Below are 15925 nucleotides of genomic sequence, written 5' to 3' on the forward strand. Positions count from 1 at the left end.
TTAATAAATAAAGGTTATTGGTCTTGTTTAGTGCATAAACATAACTTAACCCTTTAAATGACATCTCTAATGTTCATAAATTTAAATTTTGTTATATAGATTTTTTTTTTCTTCATTCTATTTATTTTCATTAAACTTTTTGATACACAATGCCCTGTTATGGCTGCACTTTGTTCTGCACTATGTTCTACAACTTTAACCCTTGTGCACTGTTTGTTTGCGATTTACAGTCAGCCTGTTTGGGGTCTGAGAGACCCCAATATATATATATTTTAAACAAATGTAATTTTACTTAGTTTATTAATGTTTTTACTCCACATTTGGACATTTTTACTCCACAAAATGTCCAAAAAGAAAAAAAGAAAATTATGTCAAATTAGCCTTATAAAATACCCACATTTCTAACTTTCATTCATGGGGATAACATGGATAATTTGAGATAATTTAAAGGTTTAGTGTAAGATTTTTGGAAATTGCCGTTTTAAAAGTAAAAAAAAAAAAAAAAAAAAAAATCCCTTTAACCAGTAGATGGCTGCAGAGCTCTTAACGTAGCCTACTAATAGTTTCAAACTAAAAGACTTCTTTTCACAAGTTTTTCCATGTAGATTCATATCTACATATAATGAAATCACAATTATAACAATAAAAGTTACTTTTTGTCAAAGTTTAGCAGATTTTGTACTGAAAAAAAAAAAGTAGTTTTTCAATAATGTTACATTATGATTAGAATCAAACCTGATCAGGATGTTACAAAGAGAAAAGTTGGAGGTGTTAGAGTTTATCATTTATTTCAAACATCTGTTTTTCATATAATGCTACAAATTTAAAGTGTGCCAATTCATTTCTGTCTATGTGTGTTCTGTGTTGTTTCTGATTTTGTGGATGAATTTTGTCCATTGATAAAATTCATTTGATTCGAATAACATTACTGAAAAACAGAATTTTTTTTTTTCAGTACAAAAAGTGCCTAAACTTTGACAAAAAGTAACTTTTATTATTATAATTGTGATTTCATATGTAGATATGAATACAACTCGAAAAACTTGTGAAAAGATGTCTTTCAGTTAGTCAAATAGCAAACCGTTCTGCAGCCATCTACTGGTTAAAGTGATATTTTGTTACTTTTAAAACAGCATTTTCCAAAAGATGGTGTAAGAACTGATTTTCCTGCTAAAACAAAACACACCCTGCAATAAAGCCATAAAATGCACCCTGGACAGCAGATAGCAAAGACAGAGCACAGGACCTTGTCCTGCCCAAACTTATCTCCTTGTCCCCTTGTTTGACTTCAACTCATCCCCCCCTCTCCTTCCTCAAGGCACTGAAAGTTCATTACGAATGTCTATTTAACACATATGGTGTATCTTGTGAATATGTTGTTTTTCCTTTTCATGTTTGGTGTCATTTTAAGGGTCTCAGTGCGATTGGTAAAATGGTCTTAATTTCATTGCAGTCATTGGTTTAATGAGAAAGATTGAGAACTTAGGAGAATCCTGTTTCTCCTCTCTGGCTGATATCTCTTTACGATATCTCAAGAAACAAGGTGCTACCCCCTGGGGTACATGGATTGGCCCAAACAACTCTAAACAACATTTGTATAACCCCTGTTGTTCTGGTCTGGGCCCGTATCCCTAAAGATTCTGAGAATCCTCTCAGAGAGCTCCTAACTTAACCTAAAAATTCCTTGCCAGGAGTTTTAGCTTAGAAGTGATTCCAGAACATTTTCAGTGAACTCTGAGCAAGGAATGGATGGAAAATCCTATCTCAGTGAGGAGGTGTGGTTGACCCCGTTGCTAGGTATGAGTCATCATTTCAAAAGCCGTGATTGGTTGATCCTACAAGTTTGATGAAAATGAACTTTTGGTGATAATGAGCAAAGGATGTACCCTCAAATCAATAAACATAATTATACACTCTAATCTTATGCAGACTGTAATTGTAAATAATATTTCACATTCAAGAAAATATCTGGAAAATGAATAGTAAGCTGTAGGGGTTATAGCCTAACATATCCTACAAATACAGAAAATGGAGAAAAATCCTCTGTTGGCCATTTTGTGCAGCTGCTTAGGGGAACTCCTAAGCCACTAAAAGTCCTCTTCCCTGCTCTTAGCAGATCTCGCCTTAGGAGCCCTTTTAAGCGCTAGGAATCTTGAGGAATAGCTTTTATATTAACTGGGATTTTCGTGTCACTTTTAGGGGAAATTCTAAGAAAACGTCATGACTCTGAGAATTTTCTTAGAATTTGGCCGCTAGGAGCCACTTTTTGCACAAAAATTCTTTAGGGATACGGGCCCTGGTATTTAAGGTGAGGGGACAGAGCAATCTTTGGGACTCTTTACCAGGATCATCCCCCATAGTGATGTTTCAGTGCTTTCCGGTTGGAAAGCCCTGACACATTACTGTGTCTTTGTCAGGAAAACATTACTTACTTTTAGAGTCATCTTTGAGTAAATGATGTCATGTATTTTCTGAATTGGCTTTTAATCATTTACTTCTGTAATTGGCATGATACATTTTTACCTGACAAATAAATGTTACATCTTGATTTATTCTGAAGTATTCTGAAATCATTATTTTAATATATTAAGGAGGCTGGTGCTACCGCAAATCTTAGTTAAGGTAGGTCAAACTAAAGGCGCATGTATGAACGGAGCAGTAGGCACGTCATCTGAAGACCTTTTGATTTCTGTCTATCACTGATTTAGCAAGTTGTATGGAAATGGCTAAATTAAACTACACTCTCTTGTTCGAGTGAGCAGTAGGCAACCGACTTTAGAGGTATTAGCAAACCCTACATCCTCTGACTAAAATCAGAATTAACAAGTTTGTGTCCGTGAGAAACACGAACTGGCCGACGTGATCTCTGTGCGGCATTGGGTCCATAATGAATTAATAACTGAAAGTATGGGATACTCAGAATAATAACAGATCTAAATTAATTCATAATCAATATTTATGATTATTTTCTAATCAAAAATACAATCTAAATTTGATTATCATTTGAAATTGGAGTCAGATTAAGCGTAGAGCTAAAGTAATACTAAAACTAAGTTCCAATAAATTAAGTGAACTTCACTGGAGCGCTGAAAAGACATACACGTATTAAACCTTCGCCAGGCCGTTGGATTCCGTCGTTGGGCCAATGGATGGTCCTTACAATGGGCAAAAATCTTACACTAAACCATGTCAAATTATCCATGTTATCCCCAAGAATGAAAGTTAGAAATGTGGGTCAAAAAGACCCTGAACAGCACACAATGGTTAAGGCAAATGGATTTGTTGTTTGTTGTGTTTTCATATTCAAGAGATTATAAGCTAGATGCAGTTTTTTGGGTTTACATCAAATGTTCTTCAACTTTTATACATAATAAATTTGTTTATGAATAAAGACTGTTGAAAGCAGTTATTTTGAAATAAATGCCAAATGTTCTCCTCCTATTCATATTTTACATTGAGGGGGTGCATACAACATATTTGCCCACCGGCAACTATAGTTGCCGCACATTCAAATATGATTTTCAAGAAAGAAAAATAAAACCTGGGGAAAATAAATGCAGAACATGTTCACATAGGACACTATTAACACGATTATATGCATGAAAGCATTCAGAAAAATGTGGGCACAAATGGGTTAAATGTGAAATAACATCCAAAATTGTTTTGAAACATCTACAGCAGTCATAAAACTAACCTGATGCATACTGTTGAGTGAGGCTAAAACCACCTTTGACCATTCACATCAAAACTTCTACATTGCTTCATTTGCTTTAGTACTTTTCCAGCAAAGAGTTTTCCAGTGTATCATAATCTTTCGAAAAAATATTCACATTCCACAATAGGACCAAAATGTTCTTGCACGTTAAGGTCCCAGAAACTCAGGAAGTTCTTCAAAATGATTGGCCATATGGCATTACAGGTTCAATGCATGTTATTTATGCATTAATTATGTAATCAATTATTGTGACTAACTAGGCCAATGTTGGTCCTGGTGAACCACAGTCATGCAGAGTTTTGCTCCAACCCTAAACAAACACACTTGAACAAGTTAATCAAGGTCTTAAGGGTTAGAAAGCTACAGGCAGATGAGTTTAATCAGGGTTGGAGCAAATCTCTGCACGACTGTGGCTCTCCAGGACAGACGTTGGAAACCTCTGAACAATATTCATGTATTATTCACTTACTTTATTTAAATGTTTACCAAGAAAAAATTCCCTCATTAAAAAAAGTTTTACATATAAACAAACTTGTAAAATAACCAAATTAATCATCACAAGCTAATTTCTAGAGCAACCTATAGTTTACACACTAATATCCTTTCATATTTGAGTTACTTACATAACTGAATATAGACTGAGGAACTTTAAAAACAAAATCATAAGGTGCCGTTTACAATGTCCAATTAGCAAACCTGAATCATTTCTCTTTTAAAAGATGAATCACATGGTTCTTGATCCCCACAAGTATTTCAGTTTTCAACAAGTCAGTTATTATTCAATCATAATACGTCAGTAAATATGACTGTCATGCTTTGCTGGTCACTACAGAGAATTCAAAATATATAGGCCTATTCTTTAATTAACTCAGGAGAATACCGGAACAGGAATAAACACAAACCAAACATGCAGCATTAATGCAAGACTAAACTAAATGAACCACATGTGAATGTAATCAGTAACTAAGGGAACAAACTGGTACACACTAAGAAAGGGGTGCGTCTCAGTCAGCTCCCGAGCTCGTGAATCAGTATATCGTGTTCACAAATTCAGGCACTGCACTGGTAAGGTCGGTAAAGGTAGTAGTCTTGTAGTGACTCACTACACATTGGGACACTGATGACTATTTCCGGTGACATGACAACATCCTCATTGTACAACATTGTTGTGGTCCCGGCCAACCCAACACTCCATCACAACTTCTCCATTCAGCTAGGTTCATCAACCATAACTCCATCCAGGAGAGCCAGGAACCTTGGAGTTGTGATTGGTGATCAGATGAACTTCACAGATCACATTTCTAGAACTGCCCGGTCCTGCAGATTTACCTTATACAACATTAGGAGGATCCAGCCCCTCCTAGTGCAGATCTCTCTTTCGACAAGCCATCACTGACAGCGTTCTTTAATCCTTGCATCTCTGCATCCTCTACTGTGGCTCTCATGAAAACTTCCAGCTTTTTCTCAGAAATGGGAAGTTGCGATGTCACCCAATTCACCTCTAGTTCTTCTCCCAACAGATCCTCTTTCAGCTCTGTCAGTTAAGCACGGCTCTGAGTATCAGCTATAGTTCTTTCCCAGGTTTGTATGTTACATTGAGATTGTACATCTGCAGACATAGAAGCATTCTCTGAAGTCTCATCAGAGCTTGATGTAACGGCTTTCTGAAGATGCTTTCTAACGGTTTGTGGTCACTTTCAATTGTGATTTCTTTCCCACACACGTACCAGTGGAATTTCTCACAGCCATATACAATGGCGAGCAGCTCTTTCTCTATTTGTGTGTATCTGCTCTGACAGTCACTCAGGGCTCTAGACCCATAGGCCACTGGCCTTCCTTCTTGTAAGATCACCTCTCCAATACCCTTTGAGCTTGCGTCCACTGACAGTGTTAGCGGCTTGCTGACATCATAGAACTTCAGGGCTGGACTGTGAGTAATCATCTGTTTGAGTTTTTCAAAACTTCTCTTCTGAGCTTCCCAGTGCCATGATGTCTCTTTCTCCAGCAATTTTCTCAAAGGTGGACTGATGTCAGACAAGTTGGGGATAAATGTAGCCAAAAATTAATCCATCCCAAGAAATCTTTGCAGCTCCTCTTTGCCCTCTAGTGTTGGTAGCTGAATTACTGCTTTAATCTTTTCTTCATCTGGTTTTAGTCCCTGAGCACTGAGGATGTGCCTGCATGTATTTGATTTCCATCATTCTGATTTTGCATTTGTTTCTGTTTAATTTCAGATTATTTTCCTTTTCCCTTCTCTTCAATTGTGTAACTCCACACCAATAAGTCATGTTCACAACACCTTCCAGGTCTTCTATGCTGAAGAGATCCCGAAGGGTAGGCTAAGCGAAGAAAGCGATATCGTCCAATGGGTGTGTTCATCGTACATAATTTTAAACTCTCTTGATCCAAATTGGTTTGCCAGAAGCTTTGATTTGCATCAAGTACTGAGAAGTACTTCGCGTTTGGCATTCTTGAGACCACCTCTTCTACAGTTAACATTGGATAGTGCTCTCATTGTATCACTTTATTTAGATCTCTGGGGTCCATGCATATGTACTTTTTTTTTTTTTTGGTGGGACCACAGTGACCATGCTGTTGACCCACACAGTAGGCTCAGTTTGCTTTACAGTAACTCCCATCTGTTCCATTCTTTGTAGTTATTCGATTACTCTATCTCTGAGAGCTACTGGGACCCTCCTATGCATGCACAACTGATGTCTGTGTTTATTTGTATGTGGTGTTCACCAGGTAAGCAGCCTAGTCCTACAAACAGATCATCAAACTCTTGGAGAATGTCATTATTTTTCTCAACTTGATACAGCCTTTTTACCATGCCTAACTTTTGGCAGGCAGCATTCCAGCAAACACAGAACGTTGGCACAACATAGCCAACCTTCTAACAACGTTTTATCAACATGGCCAAAAGGTTGCTATAAATACGTTGTGTGGTGAAGGTTGTTACAGCGTTGTCACAATGTTGACATTAAACCACCATTCAGGGCCATTGCTTAAGGTTGTGCCTAGGGTGTCTGGACAACCACTGGACTACATAATGTACTCGTCACTGCCCTGAAGCGCGAAAATCAGCATTTTAAATTCCAACCACCTGTTGGGCTCATTGTGTTCTCGTTCATCATCGAGCAAGGATACGTGAGTATTGCGTTTAATTTATCCTACCTCAGCTATCAAACACAACCTACAACTTTAATTTCTAATGTGATTAATGTAGCCTCGCTTGCACTGTTTAGTTTGTCATTTGATTTTTCCGCTATCTCATTCATTTCTTTGCTCCTCTGGATTTGTGGATGTTTCCCCGGTTCCCGACCTTTATCGTCCGGCTTTCGGCTACTGTCTGCCATACAGACCCGGTTTTGTTCATTATATGTTCTGATCTGCCTTTGCTTTTTATGTTTTATTTATTATACGTAAAATAAATGTGTAGCCTATATTCGTTTATTTCTTTTTTTTTTTTTTTTTTTTCACAAATGTATTAGGCTACTTTTGGAAGTGCAATTTGATTACCATATGCAGTTTTAATAAAGTGGAATTAACGAAACCTTCTGTCATTTTTACTCTTCAAAGTGTACACTTGCAGGTGTTGATAGCCCCATTAAATAATAATATAGATAAACAATAAACGATAAGAAGTATATAATTATCTAACAAAATGCTAAATGGGGGATAAAGCAGCATTATAAAAATATTGTCAGAACGTCGTCTCTCAGTTGCTGAATGTCGCGCAACAACGTTGCTACAGCCCTGTCGCGTCTTACAATTCTACGTTGTTACAGCACGTAGACAGCGACGTTGCCATAGCAGAAATGCAACGTGCCACAGATGTTGCCACAATGTAAATGTGTTTGCTGGGATGTCCAATAATTGCTGGTGCATCTCTTTGTATGATTTCAAACACAATCTTGTTCGTTTGTCCCTTGTACTCACAGGTGAGCGATTTCTTGCCTAATGGCTCCATCTTGTGGTGATTTCTCTTTTGACAGTTCTTACATGTTTTCCCAAAGGCAGGACAATTTCTATATCCATGCTTGTAGCATTTGCTGCATTCCTTTTTTGTCAGCACACTCTGATCCGATTTACCATCTCGTTTCCTTGGCTTCACTGTGTATCTCCATCTCGTTGTTCAGCGTTTTCATCTGACTTGATGTAATCTATACAGAAATGTAATATATGTCAATATATGTAAATTACATATATAATGTTAGTGCCCATGTATGTTTGCTGCATATATGAGAATATATGCAAAATTCATATATGTAAAACACATATACATATATGAAACATATATTTCAAAATATATCAAAAATGGCCGTTTTCATGTAAGTGCCATATATTTTCCCGTATATGCACATAAATGTGAAATATATGTAAGACGCATATATGTATACACGCATATATGGCGCATATATGTATACACGCATATATGGCGCATATATGTATACACGCATATATGGCGCATATATGTATACACGCATATATGGCGCATATATGTATACACGCATATATGGCGCATATATGTATACACGCATATATGGCGCATATATGTATACACGCATATATGACGCATATATGTATACACGCATATATGACGCATATATGTATACACGCATATATGGCGCATATATTTATACATGCATATATGTACTTATTTCTATAGTACATACTTTCACATGTATTAGGGATACAAACCTTATATCTGAATGCCTTGAAATTAAATGCCTATAGTTTGAGATTGTCTATTGTGTGAATACCAAATATAGTATTTTAATACAATAATGCAGTGTTTTCTTTGTCATTTTTGACAAATACATCCACAAAGTACCATAACCATATGCCACAGCTTTAAAAATGCATCAGTATCACATGCATGTACACTGTAAAACTTTTCACTGTAAATTTACAGTTAAATACTGGCAGCTGGGTTGCTATCCACATACTGTATTTTTACAACACTACTACAGTAAACAGCATTTACAGTACTCCACTGTAATTACCAAATACAGCATATACCACATTTTACATTAAACTTGTCGACAGCAATAAATTGTATTTTTACAGGGAATACTGCTTTTATTATTACATAATTAAAATATTATACTTTAAGGTTTCATAAGAGTAGTCACACTAGGAAAAAGAAAACATTTTCTGGGTTTTAAAACATTTATTTAGTTAAATTGCCTTCTGTGAACATGTTGGCTGAATTACTTTTTAAACATAAAATGCAATTTTAACACTTAAACAGGTAACAGTTAGCACTTAATTAAAGGAATAGTTCACCCAAAAATTTAAATTAGCACATGATTTACTCACCCTCAAGTCATCCTAGGTGTATATGACATTATTCTTTCAGACGAATACAATCAGAGTTCTATTAAAAAATGTCCTGGCTCTTCCAAGCTTTATAACGACCATAGTCCATAAAAGTGCAAACGAAATCCCATTCAAAGTCTGCAAGGTTTCGCAGAAGTGATGAAACCTGTAGGCTTACAGTGGTGTTCTTGTTTTGCACAACTTGGCCAGTTTTCTTTGAAGTTACTTGTCCTTTCTTTGTTTTTGATCCACGTTCAGGATTGATGTCAAGAAAGCGTCTAAAAGGCAGAAAAAAACAACAATTAAATATTATTAACTGAGTGTATATATTTTGACAAAGAGAGACAGCACAAAAGCGGTCTAAAACTGAACAACATGAAAAAAATAAAATAAATGCAATGTTGGATGTTGTGAAAAAAAAAATGCAATGTTGGATGTTGTGATCAATAACTGATATTTTTTCTGCCCTGGTAAAATACATCAACTCAATGTGTCTGTTTACATGCACACTGTCAACTAACTAAATTTTTGGAAGTGGGGTTGCCAGATTTAAAGTTTTATTCTACAACTTTTGTCTACTCATCACCCAGCTCATTAACAATATCATCCCCTCATCCGGTGCCATCAGAGTATCAGTGGAAAGGCAGTCTTTAGACTCTCCGTTTATATAGAGCACACACTGCCAGAATCCAGCCCAAACCTTTGTGACAGAAATAATTTAACTTAATTGCAAGCCTTGCAAGTTTATTGCATATATGACAACATGATTTACCAGACTAAATGCATGTTTGCACCCAAAAATTTTAATTCTGTCATTATTACTCACCCTCAAGACTTTTGTTCATCTTCGGGACACAAATGAAGATATTTTTGATGAAATCTGATAGTTTTGTCCTTCCATTGATATCAATATCATTGCAACTGTCAAAGCCCAGAAAAGTGGTAAAAACATTGGTAAATATATAGCTACAGTGGTTCAACCTAAATATTATGAAGCAGGGTTTCTGCACATTTTTTAAAGTCAAATTTAAGGCTTTTTAAGACCTTTTTAAGACCCGAAGAAATCAAAATTAATACCATGCATTAGGGGTGAGCAATATTGACAAAATATGTCTCAATCGATATTTTCAAAGTTTTCTTGATAATAATTAGATAACATTTTACGGATTGTGTTTCTGTGCTTGGTGCCATGGCTTGTTTAGGCCTGTTGACAGCTGACTGACAAAGATATTCATATTCTATGCAGTGGTCAGTTTACAGCAGTGACAGAAATTAACATTTTTTATTAAGGGGTAATATATTTGCCACCTTAAATTGATTTCAAGGGGCATTTTCACCTATATACGGACATTTGTAGATGTTTCAACAAGATATCTTTCACATCTACTGCAGTCAGATTCACCCGTGTTCACTCTGAAGGAATCACTCACATGGCTGGGCACTTGTATGACACATCAAGGATGTTAAGAGGCTAAAAGCAGGTTTAAAAATTGAAGTCAACAGGGTGCAAATTTTAAAAAGAGGATAACACGGTGTAGGCAACACCGATTTTTGTCGTTGTTCTCTGTATTGACAGCACTCCAAATTTACAAAAAAATTAGCTCAATGTTAAAATTGACCGGAGTTCTCCTTTAAGGTTGCACTAGTTACATGGATTATTTAAACAATGTTTTTACTAGCTTTCTGGGCCTTAAAAGTTGCAAAGACGTTGCTGTCTATGGGTGGTTCAGAAACCTCTCAGATTTCATCAAAAATATCTTAATTTGTGTTCTGAAGATGAACGAAGGTCTTACAGGTTTGGAACGACATGAGGGCGAGTAATTAATGACAGAATTTTCACTAATCCTTCAACTGAAAACAACTTGCACCGATATATCTTAAAATATATGACTGCCACTGTTTTATCTCAAGATGCACACCAGTAATGTTTTTTTTTTTTTTTAATGATACATTATTATAAAAGCTGCTTAAATACCCTAATTTTATTAAGGCCTAGACCTGGCTTAAGCTAAGCCCTGTATGGAAACCAGGGCCATATTGTTCATACCAGTAGTCAACATAATAAATACTGTCAAGTCAAGGTTAGTGACACAATTCAGTCTAATATATATATATATATATATATGTATGAATGGCAAATATGCCAATGACTAACCTCTGAACAAACTCAAGGTGCTGCCTCTTCCTGGTACTGCAAGCTGAAGTTATAGGAGGAGGCAAACAGCGCTGCCAGGCCAGTGATGAAGAGGCTGTGATCCTTCACACACACCTTGATCTTCCAAACTTAATATCCAGCACTGGTTGCTTAGAGATTGACCTGTAATGGAATAAAAAAAAAATAAAAAAAAAAAGAATAAATAATAATATTAATAATTAAAATAACTACTGTGGGTTCCACTGTGGTTCGATGTAGTTGTCTATTCATAGTTCTATGAATTAAATTTTTCAACTAAAAATTAAAATTGGTTAGAATGCTAAAATGCACTGGCATATAATTTTGTTTGTTTTAAGCATAAACTCACTTAATTTTGACTTATTCTTTCAGAAAACAAGACAATTTTTATGTGTCTAATAAATGCTTCTTCATGTAAGAATTGTAGATATCTGGACTGGAAACAAAATAAAAACACTAATTAAGAAAAACATATTTTGCAGTAGGGTGAGTAAATGATGGCTTTTCATTTTAGGTTTCATCTACCCCTTTAATGTTTACATACCAGGAAATAAGTCGTGGACTTTCTGGCAAATGGACATCAGCGATGCAAATTTCTGAAACAATTTTTAAAAAGGACAGCACAACCTTGATCAACAGAACCCAAAACATAAAACATATTACAAATTAATGAGATTTGCTGAATAATCTCTACTTATCTGCTTGAAGGATAACACCGTCTAACTTCTTTGAATTAGGGAGTAGTTGTAGGACCATGGGATGGCAATCAGGAACAGGCCTACTACATTTGAAAACAGCATTAGGAACATGGATTTTCATGTGCTAGCAAAATTCTGACAACGATTCAAAAGCACGATCACAGAACTGACAGAATTTGACAGCATTTTTTTTTTTTTTTACAACATAGACTATAACTGTAACACTACTTAAAAGCACTTACATTAACAATGGCCATCAGATTACAAAGCCTAAAACGAAAAAAATATCAAATGCACGTCATGCAAATAGCATGGTAAAGGTTGTCTATTATATGAAATGTCGAAGTTAACGTTACTTGGTAAACAGGTGGAACAGAGTCAGTGAATTGCTTGCGCGGCCACGGTAGTAAACCGCGTTCGCAAAATCAAACCAAATACGTGAAAACAATGTAGAAATGCGAACGCAAAAAAAAAAAAAAAAACTTATATATTGGCTTACCGTATCACTCAGTTGAACAATTCTCCATCTTCTCAAACTCTAAATCCCACTTATCGTCACGCGCAGGTTAGATTATTCAATGACAAATTCTTCCATCCGTCTTCAGGTAGCTGCTACCGTTAACGTCGTCCATTTTCTGCTGCGTCACAGGCAACTAATGTTTGAAACACGAACCGAACCGAACCGAACCTCAAAAAAGCTTTAAAATTGCTCACAGATTCGCAGACATTGTTTATCTTGATAACAGGAATGATTATTTGTTCAGTTGAATCCCGCTGACAAAACGAGTTTGCCTGTTGTAGCTGCCTAACGTTACTGTCTGCTCGCATGACGCGTCACATTTGAACTGAATTGAGCGCGAAAGAAATCAATCCCACAATGCAATGCCTTTTCAGTCAGTATGATGGTAACGAATTTATCAGGACGAAAACATAAATGTGCTGTATATTTACAGCTGTTCTGTAAAAGATACAGCTTAATACTGTATTTTGGACATACAGTAGCCTACAATTCTGTAAGAAATTCGTTGTAAATTTACAGTAAAGGGTTACAGTGTATGTTTACATACATTTATTAAATATGTTGAAAACAAATATGTATGTCACATATTTATAATTAATGTTGTCCATATATGCGAGAAACCAATACTATACTGTAATATATGCAGATATATGGTATCATATATGGATGAACTCAAATATTTTCTTCACATGTTTGGACACATACATGTTCATATATGCTGCAGGCATATATTGTGTTCTCAGATAAGTCAAATATATGTATAGATATATGTTGCAGTCATATATTGTGTTCTCAGATAAGTCAAATATATGTATAGATATATGTTGCAGTCATATATTGTGTTCTCAGATAAGTGAAATATATGTATAGATATATGTTGCAGTCATATATTGTGTTCTCAGATAAGTCAAATATATGTATAGATATATGTTGCAGTCATATATTGTGTTCTCAGATAAGTCAAATATATGTATAGATATATGTTGCAGTCATATATTGTGTTCTCAGATAAGTCAAATATATGTATAGATATATGTTGCAGGCATATATTGTGTTCTCAGATAAGTGAAATATATGTATAGATATATGTTGCAGTCATATATTGTGTTCTCAGATAAGTCGAATATATGTATAGATATATGTTGCAGTCATATATTGTGTTCTCAGATAAGTCAAATATATGTAGAGATATATGTTGAACATATATTGTGTTCTCAGATAAGTCGAATATATGTATAGATATATGTTGCAGTCATATATTGTGTTCTCAGATAAGTCGAATATATGTATAGATATATGTTGCAGTCATATATTGTGTTCTCAGATAAGTCGAATATATGTATAGATATATGTTGCAGGCATATATTGTGTTCTCAGATAAGTCGAATATATGTATAGATATATGTTGCAGGCATATATTGTGTTCTCAGATAAGTCGAATATATGTATAGATATATGTTGCAGTCATATATTGTGTTCTCAGATAAGTCAAATATATGTATAGATATATGTTGCAGGCATATATTGTGTTCTCATACAAGTCAAATATATGTATAGATATATGTCATGCTATTTAAAATATAAGTACATATATGGCCATATATTACATTTTTGTATGGGGCCCTATAGATGTCGATGGCTTTTTCAAGTGAGAGGTCTGCCTCTCTCAGCAGTCTGCCTCTTAATTGATCTTTTATGCCACATAGCCTATACTCTGCGAGGGAGTGAAGAACACGTCGAATGTACGGTAAGTTTTTACGAGGTTTACAGAAGTCTTTAAACTTGTTTTTCAGTACTTGTATTTTGTCTTTCTCCTCTTCTGTGAAGTGAAATGTGTTACAGACTTTAAATAGCCTCTTCGCAAAAACTACTGTGAGCTCGGACATACACTTCCTGTTTAATCTCCCGCTGGCAGTGTTTCAGACAGCTCCGTCGGCCTAGGCTACATTAACGAGTGTTTCATAGTGTTTGAACTTGGGCTCAAATATAAAGAAATGCGGTCAGTGCTTAACTCAAGGAGTTAAGTGAAGTTGGCAATATTCACAGATTTGAACTTTGAACCAATATATTCACTGAAAGCGTCAATATTTGCCAGGAGAATTAAAGAAACTCTTGACACAATTATAGATGAGACACAATCAGGCTTTATGAGGAACAGGCACATCTCTAACAATATTAGACTAGTATTATATATTCTTGACTACTCTGACTTGATATCTGAAGATGGCTTCATCCTCCTCTTAGATTTCTATAAGGCTTTTGATACAATAGAACACCAATTTATTTTTCTATCTTTAGAGAAAATTGTTTTTGGGGACTTTTTCTGCAAAGCAATTAAAACCTATATGTTAATGGCAATAGCTCTATCAAACTGAAAAATGGAACTTCCCCTAGATTTAATCTGGAACGGGGCATTCGTCAGGGATGCCTGATTTCCCCTTACCTGTTTTTACTTTGTACGCAAAATTCTCACAACTCATGTCGGTAACAGTGCTATACAAGGAATTTCTAGCGGGTAGGGATATCATCATCAGTCAGCTTGCTGACGATACCACAATCTTTTAAAAAAAATGCAAACCAGATACCTGTCGCCATTCAAGTAATTAACCAGTTTTCAGAGGCCTCTGGTCTATACCTAAATATTAATAAATGTGAACTGTTGCCTTTAAAAGATTGTAATATACAAACTATTTGCAACATTCCGATCAAGGAAGAAGTTACGTACTTAGGTATTATTAGATGTCCGTTAAATTTCTCTTCAATCATTAAAAAAACTCAGAACAAATTGAACCAGTGGTTGCAAAGGGACTTATCTCTAAAAGGCAGAGTGTTGCTTACCAAGGCTGAAGGGATATCCCGGCTTGCATACGCAGCTCTCTCTTTACACCTGGACAGTAAAATCTGTAAAGACATTGATAGAATGCTTTTTTGACTTCATTTGGAAAAATCGTACCCATTATATCAAAAAAAGTGTTGTTATGAATAATTATGAATCTGGTGGGCTCAACCTTTTGGACTTCAATACCCTAAATAATACCTTTAAGATTAATTGGGCTAAGCATTTTCTTAAAAACCCTGTCACGATTTGGAATTTTATTCCCCACTATATATTCTCTTGCTTTGGTGGTCTGGGCTTTATTTTGAACTGTAACTACAATGTGGACAAACTCCCTGTAAAACTGTCCACTTTTCACAAGCAGGTCTTTTTAGCTTGGTCTCTAATTTACAAGCATAACTTCTCACCTCATGTATCTAATTTGGAATAACAGAGATATTTTATATAAGAACAAGTCACTCTTTTTTGAGAATTGGGCACTCAATCAGATTCTGCTGGTGGACCTAATGGAGAGGGTTGACTTTTCTCCTATAGAGAGTTTTTATCAACATATAACATTCCAGTTACGCCAAGAGAATTTGCAATTGTATTTGACGCCATTCCATCAGGCTTTTTAGGTATACTGGCAGACTTCCACTTACTTCTGTCTCCCTCCCCA

The sequence above is a fragment of the Squalius cephalus genome (assembly GCF_949319135.1).
Source record: "Squalius cephalus genome assembly, chromosome: 2".
Lineage (NCBI taxonomy): Eukaryota > Metazoa > Chordata > Actinopteri > Cypriniformes > Leuciscidae > Squalius > Squalius cephalus.